At 46.8% G+C, this 6000-nt stretch overlaps 1 protein-coding gene across 1 annotated transcript in view; it reads right to left on the reverse strand.

The window, feature by feature from the left end:
- Positions 1–1880, reverse strand: part of TAFA4 (TAFA chemokine like family member 4) — a 492869-nt gene extending 490989 nt beyond the window's left edge. Inside the window, exon 1 of the mRNA XM_063938840.1 lies at positions 1451–1880. The gene's annotated coding sequence lies outside the window, so the exon portion shown is untranslated. The remainder of the gene's footprint in view (positions 1–1450) is intronic.
- Positions 1881–6000: the final 4120 nt, after the last annotated feature.

Here is a 6000-nt window from a genome sequence, read left to right on the forward strand (position 1 = left end):
CAATGTTACAAACAAAACTTCTTTAATGTAGGACTAAAAGAGAGTTTGGCAAAGATAGTTTTTCTTTATAAAGAGACAGAGACTTCTTTGCATATAACTAGTAGAAAGTTTAACATATCCACGAAAGAAGGAACTGACTGGCAGACAAATAGGGCTTTCAGCACTGAGTCGTGGACAGCGACCAAAGCTCCACGAAAAAAGGGACTGACTGTCAGACAAACAGGACTTTCAGCACTGAGTCGTGGACAGCGACCAAAGCTCCACGAAAGAAGGGACTGACTGTCAGACAAAACAGGACTTTCAGCACTGAGTCGTGGACAGCGACCAAAGCTCAACTTAAATCTCAAAGCTGTTAAGTTGTTTAGCAAAGACCTTATTCCACTACAGAAAATATCAAAGGCAATATATACAAACTGATACCGGGTAAGCAGCTGTTCCCAGAACTTCATCTGCCTCTATAGACTAGAGTGCTAATAAACTCACAATAAACACAACCTGAGAGTGCATCAGCTTTCATCCAAGAGCACGCAGCACCATCTGACTCCCTCTCATCCAGCTGACTCAATGCAGGAACAGACCTGGGCTCCTTACACTCCTGCCAGAGATACGGATGATCTATAAAGGGATAATGAAAGTGATCCTAGGGGCACTCTCTTTGTGAGCACACGGGGAAGCGGCGGCGGGAGGTCATCTGTCCTGGTAGCAGCTTGTCCATTTCATCAGCCACTGGAAGAAGCAGCTGGTCCTTGCACCTGACACAAAGACAATTTCTCTGTCGCTTCAACTAAGCTTAGCCCGGCATAAGTTATATGGAAAGGATTGTGAGGAGATGCTGTGAACAATTGCATATAAAATTCAGACGATACAATGGCCACTCTGCAAACAGGCATCACATATACAACATGGATGAATATTAATTAACACTTTCACTAATTGCATAACAATCGTCCATCACAGATCAGTCACAATTACATACATTTATAACATTTATAAATACAATAGTTGGATGGGAGATAAACCGTTTATGCACTTATGAGTATATCACATGGAGTGTCTGGCAAGTATAGAACTGCCTATATGATAGGAATATAGAGAGGGCATTAATAACCCTACTTAACTATAGGGGGGTGAAGAATGGGGTAGGGGTACTAGTCAGCTTGAAGTATGAGGCCAAGTTTCCAAACAATGAACCCTAAATGCATAAATGACAAAGTCCATTGCCAGAAACACACATGAAGTGCATACTGTACAACTATAATCTATGAAACATTATACTTTCCCTATTGCTGAGGCAGACACCATAGGAAACTGTTATATTGCAGTAATTAAATCATTTAGAGCAATACACAAGTCTGCACTTGTTATAGAGCCTATAAAGTATAACTTATTGTAACTGCTCGGCAGAGGATCATACATTTATAGTCAGTATTCACAGAACCTAGCAACTTACTGATAGGAAGGATCAGTGCTTCATCTGCAGCAAGGAGCCTGGTTCCACTGCCCTATCCTCCGGCCAGATGGTGATTGAGGGTGACATACTGTGCTTCTCAAAGAGGGACACATGTATCAAACCGGTGTGTTCATGTTGGGGGTGTATCACAAAGTTGCAGTCCTGAGTGGCCCCAGTGTCAGTCTGGGTCCTCGCATATCCCAGCTGATCAGTAGTAGAAAGTAGCAATGAGCTGCATCCTGGAGGAAGGAAGCATACAGTTACATGGTGCAATGTGCTGCCTGCAAACAATAGCCACTGGGAAGTACAGGTGACCAGGTGTGGACTAGTTTCAGTGCTGCTGCTGAGAGTGTGGCATCTGCAGCATGCAGTCCCCTGTGCCTGATGGAGAGTGTTGGCTGCTCTGCTGCCCCTTTGCTCCTGGACTGGATATGTCAGTAACCAGCAGAGAGAGCCACAGACTGATGCTTTGCTTTGAATCCAGAGTGACACTAACAAGGCTGCTGTGCACATATAACTGATTGGAGCAGACAAAGATCAGTGTAGTGCTACAGCTCCTCCCTGCTCTCTCTCCCATATCCTCCCCAGCACTGTGTCACAGGCTCAGGCACAACCTCTGCCAGCCCTAGGATTCTCTGCTCAGCCATTGCTCCGTCCTACAGTCCTACACAGGTGTGGAACAATGAGTGGGGCAGTTGGGTATTGCCTGTATCCTGTACCTCCATGACATCATAGACACTTCACCATACTGAGAAATAGAATTAGGGGTTAGGTGTCTCCGTTGGGATCCGGTCTGAAGATCGACAGTGTCTAGGTCGACAATGTTTAGGTCGACCACTATAGGTCGACAGTCACTAGGTCGACATGGATGGAAGGTCGACAGGGTTTCTAGGTCGACATGTGCTAGGTCGACAGGTCTAAAGGTCGACATGAGTTTTTCACATTTTTATTTTTTTGGGGGGATTTTTTCATACTTAACGATCCACGTGGACTATGATTGGAATGGTAAAGTGTGCCGAGCGAAGCGGTAGCGGAGTGAAGGCACCATGCCCGAAGCATGGCGAGGGGACGCGGTGCACTAATTTGGGATCCCGGTCACTCTACGAAGAAAACGACACCAAAAAAAAAAAAAAATTCCTCATGTCGACCTTTAGACCTGTCGACCTAGCACATGTCGACCTAGAAACCCTGTCCGCATTCCATCCATGTCGACCTAGTGACTGTCGACCTATAGTGGTCGACCTAAACATTGTCGACCTAGATACTGTCGATAAAACGAACCACACCCGTCTCCGTTACCTATCATTATTAGACACATATGCACTATGCATCTGATTCAGAGACGGAAGCAGATCACTGCATACGCAGACATTTTTTTAATCAGAGCGGCTACGTGTGACGTCACCCAGCCGCCCCGAAAACGGTCACGCCACGCCCCCATTTGGGCCACCCCGCATCCCCAATGCCGCATCGCCGCCCAGCAAACAGCCGCCGCTGTCAATCATCTTGCGGCCACATCCTTCCTGGATGCGGTCACAAGGAGAAGGGTCTCGCACGCACAGACCACATGGATGCGGTCATCTCGGAATTAGCCCCTATATATGGGATGTAGTTGGCATCCTGACGGTCAGCATCAGAATCCCAACAATGTTCAGAAGCCGGCAGGATTGGTGGGATTCTAACCGTTGGTATGCCGCTGTCAGTTTTCTGACTGGCAGCATCTTAACTGTTGGCATCCCGTACCCACCCCCAGTATAGGGAGCCTAGAAAACATGCAGGCGGGGCTGGTGCAACTGATAGTGTGTCTGTGGAAGCACCAAACAGTATTCCAGCGTCTATGGACAGTGGGCGTCTCAGTCCGTGAACATTTGGACGCATGGATGTATACCAGGGAAGGGTACTGTAGCGATATTTGCATAAAGTCACAGACGGGCGACCGATAATAGACGCAGCTGTATCCAAATCAGAATCAGCCCCACAGTGTCAGCTTCAGGGTTTACCATTCACTGTTCTGTTCCTGCATATACTGTATATACTATGTTCCTCTCACCTTCTGGTTTATTTCATCTACTCTGTCTCTTAAATCACTCTGTCTCTATGGGGGACATTTACTAAGCAGTGATAAGAGCGGAGAAGTGAGCCAGTGGAGAAGTGGCCCCATCAACCAATCAGCAGCTCTGTATCATTTTATAGTATGCAAATTATAGATGTTACTTCAGTGCTGATTGGTTGCCATGGGCAATTTCTCCACTGGCTCACTTCTCTGCTCTTATCACTGTTTTTTAAATGTCTCCCATAGATTTCTATAACACATCTTTAATGTGCATTTGATCAGGGTCTGATTACCCATCAGTCTTGATATCCTACATACAGTACCTGTGGGTATCCTGTTTTCAAGTGTCCAGTGCAGAACAATTAGGTTGGAGCTGGTGCAGCAGCAAGAAGTGAGTGAGCTGATTTTGTGGGAGCCATTGTCCATTCATGTGATTATTGGGAGGTAAGGGCTGCATGTGGGGTAGTGACATGATGCAGGGAGGCAGCAGGAAGCCACAGACTAAGAGTTATATAGTGGAAGGAGCAGAGTGCCCCAGCAGCACAGAGTATATCAGGAGATGGAGGATGTGTCAGTGAGGTCAGGCTGCATGTGACAGGGGCATTGACATGATGCAGGGAGGGGAATGGAGGCAGCAGGAGGCCACATACTGAGAATTATATAGTGGAAGAAGCTGCGTCCCCAGCAGCACAGAGTATATCAGGAGATGAGTGACGTGCCAGTGAGGATAGGGCTACATATGACAGGGTCAGTGACATTATGTGAGGAGGGGAATGGAGTCAGCAGGAAGTCACAGACTAAGAGTTATATAGTGGAAAGATCATGGTCCTCAGCAGCACAGAGTATATCAGGAGACGGCTGATGCGTTAGTGAGGACAGAGCTACATGTGACAATGTATAGGGGAATAAAGGCAGCAGGAAGCTACAGACTGAGAGTTATATAGTGGAAGAAGCAGGCTTCCCCCTATAGGTGAAATTAAGCTCATTCATTTAACCTGTTATAGGACTAGCCATAGTCTGCATAGATGACATAGGGGGTAATTCCAAGTTGATTGCAGCAGGAAATTTTTTAGCAGTTGGGCAAACCAATATGCACTGCAGGGGGGCAGATATAACATGTGCAGAGAGAGAGAGATTTGGGTGTGGTGAGTTAAATCTGCAATCTAAATTACAGTGGAAAAGTAAAGCAGACAGTATTTATCCTGCACAGAAACAAAATAACCCACCCAAATCTAACTCTCAATGCAAATGTTATATCTGCCCCCCTGCAGTGCACATGGGGGGTAATTCTGAGTTGATCGCAGCAGAAACTTTGTTAGCAGTTGGGCAAAACCATGTGCACTGCAGGGGAGCAGATATAACATTTGCAGAGAGAGTTAGATTTGGGTGGATTATATTGTTTCTGTGCAGGGTAAATACTGACTGCAATTTAGATTTCAGATTGAACACACCCCACCCAAATCTAACTCTCTCTGCACATGCTATATCTGCCTACCCTGCAGTGCACATGGGCCCTCATTCCGAGTTGATCGCTCGCAAGGCGAATTTAGCAGAGTTGCTCACGCTAAGCCTACGCCTACTGGGAGTGTATCTTAGCTTCTTAAAATTGCGACCGATGTATTCGCAATATTGCGATTACAAACTACTTAGCAGTTTCAGAGTAGCTTCAGACTTACTCGGCATCTGCGTTCAGTTCAGTGCTTGTCGTTCCTGGTTTGACGTCATAAACACACCCAGCGTTCGCCCAGACACTCCCCCGTTTCTCCGGCCACTCCTGCGTTTTTTCCGGAAACGGTAGCGTTTTTATCCACACGCCCCAAAAACGCTGTGTTTCCGCCCAGTAACACCCATTTCCTGTCAATCACACTACGTTCGCCAGAGCGAAGAAAAAGCCGTGAGTAAAAATACTATCTTCATTGTAAAATTACTTGGCGCAGTCGCAGTGCGAATATTGCGCATGCGTACTAAGCGGAATTTCACTGCGATGCGAAGAAAATTACCGAGCGAACGACTCGGAATGAGGGCCATGGTTTTTCCAAACTGCTAAAAAAAAATCCTACTGCGATCAACTTGGAATTACCCCCAGTGTGCAGTAAGTGTATATGAAGGATGATTGTGAGTCATCTGCAGATGCAGCTTCATCTTTTGGCGCAGCCGCTTCTGCGTCTTTATGCTAATGCCACTTACCAACTTGCTGCAGTGCAAGTCTGTCTCAGTGGGTGCACCATTGGTCACAACATCAAAACTTGTACCACCATATATTATACTTACCCCTTCCGGAGGCCCGCTACGGCGACCCTGCACTGCAGACAGAAATCACTCGGAAAATGGCTGCTGCGGCCATTTCCGAGTGATTTGCGCATGCACACTGGAAATGTACCCGGAACAAAACGCGGGCACCATGTTCCTGGAGACCTGCGCATGCACAGTAAAGTCTGGCATTATGACAGAGTCTAATACTGCCACAGAGGAGGGGGCCCCCTACAGAGGCTGCCCC

Source organism: Pseudophryne corroboree, chromosome 9 (genome assembly GCF_028390025.1).
Source record: "Pseudophryne corroboree isolate aPseCor3 chromosome 9, aPseCor3.hap2, whole genome shotgun sequence".
Classification (NCBI taxonomy): Eukaryota; Metazoa; Chordata; class Amphibia; order Anura; family Myobatrachidae; genus Pseudophryne; species Pseudophryne corroboree.